Consider the following 16,493-nt stretch of genomic DNA (forward strand, 5'->3'; position numbering starts at 1 on the left):
GTGAGGAGGAGATGAGAACAGGTATTTAGTAGGATGGTCAGAAAGTGCCTCAGGGAGAAAGTGAGAGCCCAGCAAACACTGAGGAAGGTGAGGAAGTGAGCCAAGCAGCTATCCGAGGGAAGAGCTTTCTGGGCAGAGGGAATGGCTGGGGCAAAGACCCTGAGCCTGGAGGTGGAAAGAGATTAAAGTGTCTGGCGATTTCTAGGAGGAGCAAGGGTTTTGGGATTTGGCTGTGGTTGGATGTTAGGTTTTAGTTATAAAAGGATCTGCGTTTTTCACAACTTGAAAGTGAGCTACAGTTAAAATGAGACTTGTTCTTATACCTGAAAGTGACCAGAAAATTAGGTTCTGGTCTTTAAGAGATGGAAGAGGGAAATGTGAAGGGGTGTATTCCTTTCCCCTGCCCCGACCGCTCTCGGTTGGAGAGCCCAGCGACATGCCGCCCTGGCTCGGAGTGACAGCCCAACCAGGCCTCTGCCTTCTCGGCCGCGCCTCTCCCGCTGCCGTCCGGATCTCGATGGGTGGTACAGTACGTTAGGCACGCCCCTCCCTTTCTCCCGGCCTGGGCTCCTGTTCCAGGCGACAGCCCAATCAGGGCTGCCTTTTGTTTCTTCGGACCGGTTCTAGGTTCTAGTCCACTACGACAGCCCAGTGAGGCCCCGCCCCTCCCACCGCGGTTCCGCCCCTCCCGGAGCGACCGCCCAGTGAGGCCCCGCCTCTCATGCCGCCGCCCCGCCCCCTCCTACGTGTGACCGCGTCTAGGCCCCGCCGCGTCCGCCACGCCCAGCGCTCGGCGGCGCCCGTGCCACTGGCCTGGCCCGCCCCCCGCACCGAGCGCTCTTTCGCCCGGCCTCCGGTTCTCGCCGGCTCTCGGGCCCGCCTCCGAAGACGTGAAGCGCTGCGGCGGCCGGTGAGTCGGGGAGGGCACCTCGGACCCCAAGCTGTCCGCGGCAGAGCCCGGCCCCTTGCAGCCACAGAGCCCCGGCCGCTGCAGGCTCCAGGAGCTCCTCCCGGTCGCCGCCTTGCGTTCCCGGGCCGCCTCCCGGTGCCAGCACCGCTGGGGATGGGAAGTGGGACCAGGATGGGCGCGGGGGCTGTGGGGGCAGGGATGAGTGAAGGTGTTGCGGGGAGCGGCGGTCGCAGGGGAGGGAAGAGGTTTGTGGAGGGGATTATGGGTCTGGGGCGAGGGTTTGAGTCCTGAGAGAAACGCGGTGAGGCGGAAATTTGGGCTGGTGGAGTCAGGATGGAGGATGTTGGGGGCCTCAGCGCTCTGGGGTATGAGGCAGTGAGTGGAGTGGTCGGCGGAGCGGAGTGAAGGGTGGTTTTTAGAAGGGCCAGCTCGCGGGGCCCGGGATTCTTGCTTCCCGGGCAGTCCGGGGATCAGGGCGGACTAGGCTGTTTCCAAGCAGGTTTGGCCGGAGCGGGCTTGCAGGATAATGCTCACATCGAGGTGACTGGGTTTCCAGGCTTTTGACTGGGACATATTGTACAGTTTAAATAATAGATACCTGTCTGGCTAGTGCCTGGGACACCTGAGAAACGTGGATGGAATGGGGTTCTCCCCTACAGACAGCGTCTGATTTTCTGGGTGCCTCCACCAGCATTGGTGTGCGCTGCCTTCTGTAAAACCTTATACTCCGCAGGATTTAAGGCAATATGATACAACTGTGTCTTGAGTCTGAATAAACCTCAGCTGTACTTTTTAAGTCTGGGAAAAGTACAGCTGAGGTTTATTCAGACTCAAGACACAGTTGTATCATATTGCCTTAAATCCTGCGGAGTTTAAATCTAATTCTGTGGGGGTTTAAAGCGGTTAAATCCACTTTGTAGTGTCTACTTTTAATTTAAAGTCATACAAATCTAGAGAACTAGATGTTTTCTAAGGGCCCATTCTGCATGATAAACAGTTTAAAATTCGCTATGGAAAGTAAATCATCTGTTCTGAACAGCTGTTGCTGAAAGAATCGTAGAGTTGCAGAGGAATGAAATTTGAAAGATCTAAAATAATGGAAGGGCATAGAAAAGTCTTGATAAATTGAAGTGTGTATATGCACTTAAACCCACTGAAACTTTTTTCTTTTTTTTTTTTTGAGACGGAGTCTTGCTCTGTCGCCCAGGCTGGAGTGCAGTGGCACAATGTCTGCTCACTGCAACCTCCGCCTCTCGGGTTCAAGCGATTCTCCCGAGTAGCTGGGATTACAGGCGCCTGCCACCACGCCCGGCTAATTTTTGTGTTTTTAGTAGAGATGGGGTTCCACCATGTTGGCCAGGCTGGTCTTGAACTCCTGACCTTAGGTAATCCTCCCACCTCGGCCTCCCAAAGTGCTGGGATTACAGATGTGAGCCACCGTGCCGGCCAACTTTTTTCATTGTAGACAACTTGGAAGACAGAGAAAATTGTAAGGATGAAAATTAAAATCTGTAGTTTTGCCACATGTAATAACATTTTGATGCATTTCTTCCTAATTTTTGTATTTTTGTGTATACGAATGTACACAAAATTAGGGTAGTATTGTTACATAATTGGGGTAATATTGTTATATTACTTCGTACTTTTGCTTTTTCTTTCCACCTTACATTTTCTCACTTAGCATTTTTGTGGATCAAATTCTTCTTAAACATCTTTGAAAATGCTTGTATAATCATTCATCATGTGGATTCATTCTTTTTTTAAATATTAGAGTTATGTGCCTTGTACTGTGCTTGGAGGTGAAAAATCAGTGTTCCTCAAATAGATATATTTGTCATGGCTTGCATGAGAGCTGTACTAAGCCTATTTCTCATCTGTCAGTTAAATTGTCTCTAGCCTTCTGTTTTTATAAGCAATAAACCTTTGTTTTAATGGTTAAAAGCTCACAATAAGTCTCATGTCATGTGTGAATCAAAAACTGTTATTTTTAATGTGTATGAGTTTTTATGTGTATGTGTTAGGAAATTACGGAATTTTGGGCAGAAGGGGATTTTTTTTTTTTTTTTTTTGGACAAGGTCTCACTCTGTTGCCCAAACTGGAGTGGTGCAGTCACAGCTCACCGCAGCCTTGACCTCTGGGGTCAGGTGATCCTCCCATCTCAGCCTCCTGGGTAGCTGGGACTACAGGCGAGAGCTTCACCATATCCAGCTAATTTTTTTTTTTTTTTTTTTTTTTTTTTTGTATTTATTGTAGAGACACGGTTTCGCCATGTTGCCCAGGCTGGTCTTGAACTCCTGAGCTCAATAGATCCACCCGCCACAGACTCCCAAAGTGCTGGGATTACAGGCCTCAGCTACTGTGCCCAGCCCCTAGAAGAGGCTCTTTTTAAAAAGTTTCTTGTTTTGAAATAATTTTAGATTTACAAAAAGTTGCAAAAATAGTACAAATTTCCTTATGCCCTTCACCCACCTTCCCCAGATGTGAACATCTAAGATGACGATGGTGCAATTGTTGAAACCAGGAAATTGACATTGAAACAATTCTATTAGTGTAATCTACAGACCTTATTCAAATTTCACTAATTGTCCCGCTAATGTTTAGGATCCCGTCTGAGATCCTACACTGTATTTAGTCATCATGTGTCCTTAGCCTCTTTTAACCTGAGCATCCTCCTAAACAGGATGACCTGGTGTAGACCTGTAAAGTGAAGCAGGCCTGCTAGAAAGCACACATCTCCCTTGAATTCATATCCAAAACCCATCCCTTAGAAGGGGATATTTATCTTCCTTTTCTATATGAATAGACTACTGATTGATTAAGATGTATAACCATAGCCAGGCACGGTGGCTCACGCCTGTAATCCCAGCACTTTGGGAGGCCGAGGCGGGCGGATCACGAGGTCAGGAGATGAAGACCATCCTGGCTAACACAGCAAAACCCCGTCTCTACTAAAAATACAAAAAAAATTAGCTGAGCATGGTGGTGGACGCCTGTAGTCCCAGCTACTCGGGAGGCTGAGGCAGGAGAATGGTGTGAACCCGGGAGGCGGAGCTTGCAGTGAGCAGAGATTGCGCCACTGCACTCCAGCCTGGGCGACAGAGCAAGACTCTGTCTCAAAAAAAAAAAGATGTATAACTAATAAGATGCCTTTTAATTACTTTTATATGCCATTTCTAAATCATCTGGGAGTTACAGACTAGAAAGCATGATCTGAGTAATCCATGCTTATTATCTCGTTTATTAGTCTATGAATTGGCAGTGGGAATCTTTCAAAAAGCAGAGTGCCAGATGCTGACTCCAGTCCCTGGGTCTTTTGGAGGAAAGAGTAATGGCCTTTACTCTTTACCAAGTGTGATCAACTTGTCCCAGTTTTACAGGTCTGTGTCTTGGGAACTTCTTCAGCCCAGGGCAACCTCACAGCCTCTAGAGCATTTCTACTAAGAAGCCACAGTATATTTCTGACATTATTCTAGCCAAAACAAGCAAACTCTTGGCAGTATCTGGGGTAATGAGAGTAGATGGAGGCATGAGTGAGAGGAGGAAATATTCTTGTTTTCCTCACTGGTGCTTCCATGGCTAGACTCAGTTAAGTGATTGTGTGCAGAGGTTAGTGCAGCATCTAATCAGGCCTAGGCTGTTGTGGCAGGACTGTCTTCAGTATCCTGTGTCTCACCTCTCCTGTACCTTCCTGTGGAATCTTAAGGGCATGGAGTTCCCTCAGGGAGTGGTCCTCACCAGCTTCCGTAAGTTATCTGTGTTACTGAGAAACTATTATAGTAAGGATGGGTGTATGTGGGGCTGATTCTCCATTCTCACGTCTGTCTACATCTGTGTAACTCCCCGAGGCAGCTGCCCTAGGTACAAGGAGGGAGGCTCCCACAGTTGCTCTCACCATTAACTGCCTGCCTGTAGGTAAGTAGTGTCTCCGCATCTCGGGTCCTCTGGAGATGGCCTGGCCCTCTTTTAGCCTGGCCATTAAAATTGCAACTTTTGTCCTATGGAGATTCCTCTCATCTTCCAGCTTGAGCAGTGCAGTCCTTCATTTTTCTCTTACTGAAGTGTTTCCTATTCTGCTTCATAACTGAGAATACTTTTCGTTCCTGTTTCTCCTTGAATCTGGATATAAGGTGATTTCTGAAGACAGTGTTATGCATTTCCTTCTTAACCTTTGAGTTTGTGATAATTCCATTGACTTTTTTTTCTTTACCCAAATTCAGGAAAAGAATAATCCCCAGAATAAAGAATCCATTATTCTTTTCCTGATCCTTGTTAAAATAACTCCCCACTCTCCACACACTCCCCTGACCTCTCCATGGTGAACTCACAGTGTGTTTCTCTACGTCTTGACCACAATGGTCAGACTTTACCTCTTGTGGGCCAGTGATCCAGTTGTTAATGTAAAAGCCACATGAATTTAACTTATTTGTAGGTCTCTCTTTGACCCTGTGTGCAATTCAACACATGATAAAGAACACAATTTGGGATCGCTGTCTCATGATCCCATGCCCCAGGGCCTGTGTGGAACCTGGCTGCTCTGTGCCTTATAATCAGCCTGGCTACTGTCCTGGCTGAGAGTCCCGATCAAAGGAGGATATTGGCTGCAATAGCAGAAATCTTTCTACCCTCTGGTGCCCAGGAAGTCTGTATAGTCAAATCATTGTTTGTTTTTAGATTGGCCCCAACTGGAGCCATAAGGTTTGTGCTACACCTGCGGGAACACTTAAAGCCTTCATGTCCCCGTCTGGTATTTTGGTTCCACTTTTTCATCTTGTCTGCTTGGTAATGGTAGAGCAAGTTCCCATTAAGACCCTCTGGTAAAAGTAGATTCCAGAACTCAGTTTAGGCCAAGGCTGCCATGAGGCTTCTTGTTTCCACCACTTTACACCTTACACTTGATATTTACGTCATTGAGCCAGCTAATTAGAGAAGAGAGACTGGAGCAAGCCTGGCCAGGGAACTGCAAGATGGAAGTCTGTCACATCCATAACCCTGCTGCATGAAAAAACACAGAGAGGGGCAGGAATAACCCAAAGAGAGGGGATCCCCAGAGGTTTTACTATACAGGCAATTTCCTGAGGAGTGGACATACCCAGGTGGGATTACCATATGGGGACAGACATTTCCTGAGCGGAGGGCACCCCTGGATGGAACTGCAGGGATAGAAAGAAGAGACAGCTTAAGTAAGCTGGCCTGTATGTGCACTGTGGCATAACGGCTGGCACAAGTGTAGAGTGACTGAAAATGGGCACAAGAGGAGCAGAGCTGGTTCTTACTGTGGACTGTGTCACTGCAGTGTTCAAAGCTCCAAGAGCATCTTATGTTCTGGAGCCTTAAAGGGGCTAGGCTTACCAGCTTCCACTAAAAAAGCCCAGCAGCCTGTCTTCCCTCTACCTACATGATTCTCATTGCTTAAAGCAGAAGCCAGGCAATGCCAGCACTTGTGTTGGTCTTGAGGTTATTATTGAGCTGCAGCATGCACCTGCATGATTGTAGCAAGGCTAGTGTTATTTTTTGATGATGAGGGCATAATATGGGCTTTGACTTTATTGGCTGGTAAGTTCACAAAAAGAAAAAACAAAAGGTTGTCTTCTGATGGCATGGTGGTGTTCAAAGAGCATTGGATTCCAGTTCTGCTTCTGCCACACTGGTGGTGTGACTTTGGGTCTGAGTAACATGATAGCGAGGGCTTAACTGATCTCTAAGATTCCTTCCCCTCTTAAAGAGTCTATCATTGTCCAGCTCTCTGAAGCTTTGCAATCTCCTGGATAGGTGCTGGATGGAAGATGATATGCTTATGTATGGATCCTTTTATTTCACAAACTGTTGAGTATGTGACCTTTCCTCAGAAAAAACCAAATTTTAAATCTAGATAGCTTTTATACAAGGTTGGCATGCTTTTAATCTGGTGAAGAAAAGCAAAATATCTTGTATCATATAGTTAAAAAATACCATTTGGCAGCCGGGCGTGGTGGCTCACACCTGTAATCCCAGCACTTTGGGAGGCCGAGGCGGGTGGATCACAAGGTCAGGAGATCGAGACCATCCTGGCTAACACGGTGAAACCCCATCACTACTAAAAATACAAAAACTTAGCTAGGCGTGGTGGCATGCGCCCATAGTCCCAGCTACTCGGGAGGCTGAGGCAGGAGAATTGCTTGAACCCAGGAGGCGGAGGTTGCAGTGAGCCGAGATCGCGCCACTGCACTCCAGCCTGGGCAACAGAACGAGACTCTGTCTCAAAAAAAAAAAAAAAATATATATATATATATATATATATATATATGAAATTTGGCTTTAACTGAAGTGTGTATTTTACATTTGCTATTGAAAATGTGAGGCTTCTATACTATTTTACAAATACAGAGCCACTTTTTTTTCTGATTATAAAAAATACCCAATCATTAAAAATCAAATTAAAAAAAGTAAGTAATAAAATAAAAATTATCCCAAGTGCTACTGCCTAGGGAGAACAACTTGGAGAAATATATCTGAGTAGCCGTTGATGCAGCTTTTATTCACGTAAACAGACGTACACACACACAATAGCTTGATGTGTGCATATACATATGCTTCAGGATGTGGACTTTGGTGTCAGGCTGTCTGGTTGTGAGTCCCAGCTCCCCTGTTTGCTGCTTCAAGATATTGGACAATCTATTTAATCTCTTTTACCTAAGTTTTCTCACCGGTAAAATGGTAGCATTAAAGTTTCTTCTTCAAGGGGTGAGGATTAATTCACACAAAAATGTACACTGGGCTACAGTGCACATTTGCATGTAGTAAATCATTAGCAAATGATAGCTGGTGTTATTTTGGTATTACTATGTATTTATTATATATATTTATATGATCATACTTTACATTTTTTACCTTACAATGTGTTAGGAAATCTCTCCATGTTAATAAATAGAGTTGGGTCTGTATCTCAGTATTAATGGTTCTATTGCATTCTTGTACCAGACTTTAGCCAATTTCTTGTTGATGGACATTGAAGTATTAAGTTGTTTTTTGCCATAAATGCATAAATAAAAATCTGTAATGAACTTTTACATGCATATTTGGCTTAATTATCTTTTTGAGATAAATTCCATAAAAAATAGTAATGAACCTATATATATATATATATAGTTTAGTTTTCTTCTAAGAATTCGGCATAAATTCTTAGAAATAGCATTGTTATGTTGAAGAATATGAATGTTTAGTATTATTTTTCTTGCTGCCTCTCTGCTTTCTGGAAATGTGATATCAAATTATGACATCTGTCATCAATGCGTGAAAATGTTAGATTTTCTACACCTATCCCCAAACTGGGTTCTTTCCATTTTTTAGCTTCAGCTGATTTGAAAAGGGAAAAGTGTCTTATTGTGACTTTGCATTTTTAAAATTGGTGACTCTGGACATCTTTTCAAATGTGTCTTGGCATATTTCTTTTATGAGTTGTATTTTTATGTTTTTTTTATTTTCTGTTGTTGATGTGTAAGAACTCTTTGTATATTAAGGATAGTGAAATTTGTCTGTCATATTGCAAATATTGTTAAGGTTGTGCCTTGCATAATGAAAGGCATAAAGTATCTCAAATGAGAATAATCAGTGAGCAAATAATATATGAGTTTGTAGATAGTGCTCATATACATGTTTAGAATGGAAACCTGCTTTTAGTTCTCAGCAAAATTGTTTTATGATCTGGTTATTATAAATAAGGTTGTCCTTTTATTACTCACATTGAACAATGCATAAATGTTCAAAAACGTTGACCTTTGATGCATGTCCCCACGTACTCTGTGGAACACTTTATTGTTCCCTTAAACTAGACATTCTTTCCAACTTTGCTATTTTTTCACACATAGTTATTCTTCCCATATCCAAGATTGGAAACCTTGGGGTTTTCTGTGTATCTAGTCTAAGTTGAACGCTGTTTGGGTCCCATCATCCCTTCCCAGACAGTGCCCTCTCCTGAGGCTACCCCTACTTTTTGGGTTCCTGCTACTGTACTTAGCCCATGTGTTAGAATAACTTGATGCATGCTTGCTTCTGCTACTAGACTAAGGGCTTCTCAAAAGCAAGGTGTAGACTTTATTTACCTTTGTACCTTTCGGCTCTCTTGGCTTGGCTCATAGTAAGCACATGATAAGTGTTTATTGTATTTGATATTTCCACTTTGAAGGTGATGAACCCAGCCTCTGTATTCTACTAGTAGGTTAATATTCTCCCCCACCAGCTTTTTATTATGAAAAATTTCAGTCAGGAGAGTTAAAAGAATACCACAAAGAATACCCATATTCTTGACCAATAGATTTACTTACTGAGATTCGTATTACTCTGACACAAAATCCTCTGCTCAGAAACCTACAAGAATGTACTGGCCATTGGATCAGATATAAACTATAGCTATTGTTATCTTTAAATGGCTGCATCTAATAAAACGTAGCCCCTCTGCTCTGGTCAGGCCAGTCTTCTTATTGTTCTTTTCCCGTGCTGTCTTTATTCTTGCTTCATTGATTTTACACATTGTTCCCTTTTGTAGAACATGCGTCCCCCATTGCCTGGTCCAAAATTTTTATGCATTAAGTGTTCTGACTGCATTATTAGCTATTTGGAGGTGACCACTAGATTTTGTCTTGATCTGATTTCCTTCATTGAACCTAGCATGTTGAATATTGATTTGGCTGGTATCTTTCAGTAGCATTCCCGATACATTTGGAGTATAACTTGATTTTTTTTTTTTTTTTTTTTTTTTTTTGAGACAGGGTCTTGCTTTGTCTGTCACCCAGGCTGGAGTACAGTGGTGTGACCTTGGCTCACTGCAACCTCCACCTCCCGGGTTCAAGCAATTCTCTTGCCTCAGCCTCCCGAGTAGCTGGGATTACAGGCGTGCGCCACCACGCCTGGCTAATTTTTGTATTTTTAGTAGAGACGAGGTTCCACCATGTTGGCCAGGCTGGACTCAAACTCCTGACCTCAGGTGATCTACCCACCTCTGCCTCCCAAAGTGTTGGGATTATAGGCGTGAGCCACCGCGCCCAGCCGGGAGTATAATTTTAATCCAACATTCACTTAGAAGGCCTTTTTTGCCCCTGACAGAACCTAAGCTCTGTTAGAGGAAAGAAAAAGTTGAATGGTTCAAGCCAGATATCCTGAATCTGTTTAATCAGATTGCTGCAAGATTATGATTTTTACTGAAGAAAAGAAAGATGTTATACAGTGTTGGCCACTCCTTTGTGATTGTTCCCTTGAGTTTGATTTACCTTTATACTTTGGAGTCATTAAAGCTTGTATGAAGTGCACAGTTAGAATAAGTAAGTCTAAAGTCTGAAAATTGCCCTGGTTGAGAATCACTGGGTTAGATAGGGTCACCTGAAAAACATTTTAGGGCAAGGCCTTTAAGCCTTAAGTGACTGACTCCATTTGTATGTCTCCAGGTTGGCTCCACTATTTTGCAAGCTTGGTAACAGAGCTGATAAAGGTAGGGAAACTGGGAAGGAAGCTGAGGCTGGGGAGAAGTTTATATCTAGTTTTGGTTTTATTGAGACAAGTTTTAGTGAGATAACAGTGTTGGAAACTCCTGAGGGAGCTCAGCTTAGAAGACAAAACTAGAGACAGATTGCAAAGACAGCAACACAGAGGTTAGAGTTTGAATTTAAGAGAAAGAAAGAGGGTTTAGAGGGAGAAATAATACAGAAAGAAGGCAAAAGTCTTGAGATTGTTTCTTGGGCTATATATATATTATATATATATAGCCCAATATATATATATATATAATATATATATATAGCCCAATATATATATATTATATATATATATAGCCCAATATATATATAATATATATAGCCCAATATATATAAAATATATATATATAATATATATATAATATATATATAAAATATATATATATATAATATATATATATAAAATATATATATATAATATATATATATAAAATATATATATATAATATATATATATAAAATATATATATATAATATATATATAAAATATATATATGATATATATCATATATATAAAATATATATATGATATATATCATATATATAAAATATATATATGATATATATCATATATATAAAATATATATATAATATATATCATATATATAAAAAATATATATAAAACATATATATATAATATATATAAAATATATATATAATATATATAAAATATATATAATATATATATAGCCCAATATATATTATATATATATTATATATATTATATATATATTTTATATGTATATAATATATGTATATGTATATAATATATGTATATGTATATAATATATATATATTTTATATATATTATATATGTTTTATATATATTATATATATAATATATATTGGGCTATATATATATAATATATATAATATATATATAATATATATTTTATATATATTATATATATAATATATATATTATATATATATGTTTTATATATATTATATATGTTTTATATATATTATATATATATGTTTTATATATATGATATATATATGTTTTATATATATGATATATATGTTTTATATATATATCATATATATGTTTTATATATATGATATATATATTTTATATATATATCATATATATATTTTATATATATGATATATATATATTTTATATATATTTTATATATATATTATATATATATTTTATATATATATATATATATATATAAAATATTTAATTTTCTTTGTTCCACTGCACTTAAAGGAGGGATGATTTGGGCATATTTTTTACAGGTAGTGGTGGAAGAGGCCAGAAGGAAAAGGAGATTCTAGAGGTAGGGAGAGAATCAAGGTAAGAAAGCATTCTGGAAACCAAGGAAAGAGTCTATGATAACTTTGAATTTAAATGGAAGTGTTTTGTTTTTTGTGCATCTAAAAGTGTTATTAATATTTTTTAACAGCAAGTTTGGGCTATTCCAACAAGAGTATCTTTGACACACTAGGTAGACTGCCTCTACCCTATGGCTACTTATTTTACTATCAGCCTTATCATATTTGTTCTTGCTGATTAGAGCTGAAAACTTGATCAGAGTTGACTAGAATTTCTCTGAGGAGAGTTTAATTCCAGAGTTTTAATATTCTATTTATACTAGTAGCCGGTAATAAAAAGGCTACCATTTGTTGCATGCCTACTATGTGGCAAGCACTGTGCTGTACATGTCTCTCATTTCCTCTCACACCATTCAGTGTGGCATGTACTTTTAATTAATCCCACTTTACGGAAGAGGATAAATAAATTGCCTAAGGTCACATAACTGAGAGGTCATGAATTGAATTTGAATTTATGTCTGTCTGTCTCCAGAGATCAAGCTCTTAACCAATTCTAATAGTTAGACATAATTAACCAAAGTCCAAATCACTAGAACAAAACAAGACAGAGGGATTGTATACTATTCATCAGAGTAAGCTAGACTGTTGTATTGTTTAAATCCTGACATATGTAATAGGCTCAAACATAATAGATTTCTCACTCATGTAACTATTCAAGGCAGGTATTCTGGATTGGTAGGTGGCTCAACTCCTTTCTGATTTAGGAAGCCATGCTTTTCTGTCTTGTATTTCCCCAGTATCTCAGGGGCCCATGGAAAGGGAAATAAAACATTGAGGAGAGATAGAACCACTCCCTTAAAAGCCTTGGTCTGGAGTTGTGAGTACTTCTGCTCACATACTATTGTCTAGAATTTAGTCTAATGCTCACCTAACTCCAACTGTGTGGAAAATGTAGCCTAGCCGTGTACTTAGACAAAGAAAGGGAGAGTGGATTTCAGAGGATAGCTCAAATCTCTGCCACAGGAAGCAAGGAAAAAGGATTGGGTAGAGAACTAGACAAGAAACCTTAGACAAGGTCTTGAAGATTCTCTTGATATTCTCCTGAAGTTATCCTAAAAATGCAGGTTCTTTTGGGGTTCATTTCAGTCAATAGGAAACAATTTCATAGGCTTTCATTTTTACAGATTGGAAAGGACTACTTATTAATTGCCCATTAAATACATTATTGAGGATTACTGATATTTAGTGTCCATAAAATAAAACTGGTATACTTCTAGAGTTCATTGAAGTCTAATTCAGCAATCTACTAAAATATCTAGCTGTTTTTCTGTGCCTGACAGTGTTATAAAGATTAATTTGCAGACACATGCATGTACAGTCATGTATTGGATAATGACATTTTGGTCAACAACAGACTGCATATATGATGGTCCCATAAGATTATAACAGAGCTGAGAAATTCGTGTCACCTGGTGACATCGTAGTGTAACACAGTATTCATGTGTTTGTGGTGATGCTGGTGTAAACGAACCTACTGTGCTGCCAGTTGCATAAAAGTAGCACATACAATTATGTACAGTACCTAATACCTGACAATGATAATGAACCCACTTTTACTGGTTTATGTATTTACTATACTATACTCTTAATCATTATTTTAGAGTGTACGCCTTCTTATATTGAAAAAAAAGTTAACCGTAAAACAGCCTCAGGCAGGTCCTTCAGGAGGTATTCCAGAAGAAGGCATTGTTATAGGAGATGACAGCTCTGTGTGTGTTACTGCCTCTGAAGACCTTTCTGTGAGACAAGAAGTGGAGGTGGAAGACAGTGATATTGATGATCCTGACCCTGTGTAGACCTAGGTTAATGTATTTGTGTCTTAGTTTTTAAAAAAAAGTTTAAAAATTTTAAAAAATTTAAATAGAAAATGGCTTCTAGAATAAATATATAAATAAAATATTTTTGTACCGCTGTACAATGTGTTTGTATCTTACTGTAAGTGTTATTACAAAAGTCAGAAAAATCAAAAAGTTTATAAAGTGAAGAAAACTTTTAAAAATATATTTAGTATAGCCTAAATGTACAGTGTTTTATAAAGTCTACAGTAGTGTACAGTAATGTCATAGGCCTTCACATTCACCCACCACTCACTCACTGACTCACCCAGAGCAACTTCCAGTCCTGCAAGCTCCATTCATGGTAAATACCCTATACAGGTGTATTCATTTTTAAATCTTTTATACTGTATTTTCACTGTACTTTTTCTATGTTTACATACACAAATACATATTATTGTGTTACAATTGCCTACAGGATTCAGTGCAGTAACATGCTGTATAGGTTTGTAGCCTTGGAGTAATAAGCTATACTGTATAGCCTAGGTATGTAATAGGTTATGCCATCTAGGTTTGTATGAGTACACTCTATGATGTTTCCACAACAGTGAAACTGCCCATTTCTCAGAACTCTCTTTGTCATTAAGTGATGTATGACCATAAATGGTTGGAATTCTCCAAATTGTCAGAAGGATCCTTTGTTATCAGTTCATTGTTGGTGTTGTCTTCAGTTGGTCATGATTTTGGCTTGAGGTTTACTTTTTGGCTGCTGACTATTTTTTGTTACTAATATTTGGGCACTGTTTTACTTGTTTTATACATTTAATTTTGCTTTAGGTCAGAAGATTCTGTAATATGGTTTCACTTTGTCATTTTATCTTGAACTGTTTAGCTCATCTTCAACAGGGTTGTATGGTAGACAATTCAAAATTAAGATTTCATTTAGTAGGTAAAAACATATAGAATTTGGATATCTCTAATGATTCTATTTTGTCTAGTTTAAAGCTGTATATCATGGGAAACTAACTTCTTGCTTACTATGAGCTTAACAAAGTAACTTCTTCATTCAATTTTCCTCTTAGTTTTTAAAGTATAAATTATAGGGCTTTAGGAAGATTGCATAGAATTGTGTGTGTAGGTACCTAATACAGTGTCTTATATGTAGTAAGAAATTCAACAAAAGAGAAATTTAGTAAAGAGGAAATTAAATTTAAAAGGCAGTAGAGGAGTTCCTATATTACGAAAGCTGTCTGTTCACTAAATATAAGATTGCTATGTTCCAGATGCCAGATCGTTTGCAATCATTTCCGTCTTAACACTCTTGGCTGGGCACATGGCTCACACCTGCAATCCCAGCACTTTGGGAAGCTGAGTAGGGAGAATTGCTTGAGCTCAGTAGTTTGAGACCAGCCTGGACAACATAGGGAGACCCCATCTCTACAAAAATGAAAAAATTAGCTGGGTGTCATGGCACGCACCTGTGGTCCCAGCTACTTCGAAGGTTGAAGTGGGAGGATTGCTTGGGCCCCAGAGTTTGAGGCTGCAGTGAGCCACGATCACACCGCTGCACTCCAGACTAGCCTGGGTGACAGAGCAAGACCCTGTCTAAAAAAAAAAAAAAAAAAACAAAAACAAAGGCCACGTGCAGTGGCTCATACCTGAAGCTGAAGTCCCAGCATTTGGGGAGGCCAAGGCAAAAGGATCACTTGAGCCCAAGAGTTCGAGATGAGCCTAGGCAACATGGCAAAACCCTGTCTCTACAAAAAATACAAAAATTAGCTGGGAATGGTGGCACATGCTACTGTACTCCAGCCTGGGCAAAAGAGTGAGACCCTGTCTCAGGGTCAATTTTTGTATGTTTGAAAATGGCTTTTTTTCTCTTTTATTCTTAAGGCATATTTTGACTAAGTATACAATTTTGGAGTAGCCATAATATTGGGACACTGAAGATAATCTTTCAGTCTAATTATTGCTCTTCAAGGTACTTTGTCTTTATTTTTCTGCTTTAAGATTTTTCTCTCGGCTTTTCTGATGTTTTACTATGCTTTTTCTTTTTATTTATCTTGATGGAGATATATAGAGATTCTTAAATCTGTGCCTTGGTATATTTTGTCAGCTTTGGGAAATTCTTGGTCAGTCTCTCTTCAGATATTGTTTATACTCTAATACCTCCCCCTTTTAGTTCCTTGTAGTTCCTTGTCTCTTACTCTTTTTACTGTGTTTTCTTCGTTTTTTGTCCTCAGGGCTTAATTCTAGATATTTTCTTTGTGCCTGTGTTATCATTCATTGGTTTTTATCTTTAGCTTTGTCTGATTTTCTATAAAGCCTTCCTTGGGTTCTTAATTTTGACTCATATTTTTAAATTCTAGAATTTCCATTAAAAATAATTTTCAGTTCTTTGCCAAAATTATCAATCTTGTCTTTTAGTTCTTTGACTATATGATCATTATTTTAAAATCCTTTCACCTACATTATTTGGATCTATTATGTGTTTGTTTCTATTGCTTGTTACTATTGTTCATTTTCATATGTAGTAACTTTTCTCCTGATTAAGATGATGCAAACCTAGAATTTAGTTCCTATCAGGGTGATCTAATTCTCCTTCACTATTATGTTTAGAATGTAGCCTTTTCAGATCCCAGTTCAAAGTGGGGATTTTATCTGACTGTCTTCCTTGGTGGGCTCTCTACTAATTACACGTTTTGTCCCCTAGCCTCCCATGGCCACCAGAAGTCCTGCTTAGCTTCTCACCCTCTCAGCAGAGGCCCCAGAGAAACTGGTTGCAAGTGCTTAGCTTTCTGGACTCCATTATTTCCCACTGCCTTGGGTTTTTTTTTTTTTTTTTTTTTTTTTTTTTTTTTTTTTTAAAGACAGGGTCTTGCTATGTTGCCCAGGCTGGTCTTGAACTCCTGGGCTCAAGTGATCCTCCAGCTTCAGTCTCCAAAATAGCTGGGATTACAGGT

The 16,493-nt window shown here is 39.3% G+C and overlaps 1 protein-coding gene across 3 annotated transcripts in view; it reads left to right on the forward strand.

The window, feature by feature from the left end:
• Nucleotides 1–741: 741 nt before the first annotated feature.
• ANO10 (anoctamin 10) overlaps nucleotides 742–16,493 on the forward strand; it is a 272,195-nt gene continuing 256,443 nt past the window's right edge. For all 3 annotated transcript variants that reach the window (XM_003256932.4, XM_030812012.1, XM_030812013.1), the window contains exon 1: nucleotides 742–910. The gene's annotated coding sequence lies outside the window, so the exon portion shown is untranslated. The remainder of the gene's footprint in view (nucleotides 911–16,493) is intronic.

Source organism: Nomascus leucogenys, chromosome 4 (assembly GCF_006542625.1).
Source record: "Nomascus leucogenys isolate Asia chromosome 4, Asia_NLE_v1, whole genome shotgun sequence".
In the NCBI taxonomy this organism is placed as follows: domain Eukaryota; kingdom Metazoa; phylum Chordata; class Mammalia; order Primates; family Hylobatidae; genus Nomascus; species Nomascus leucogenys.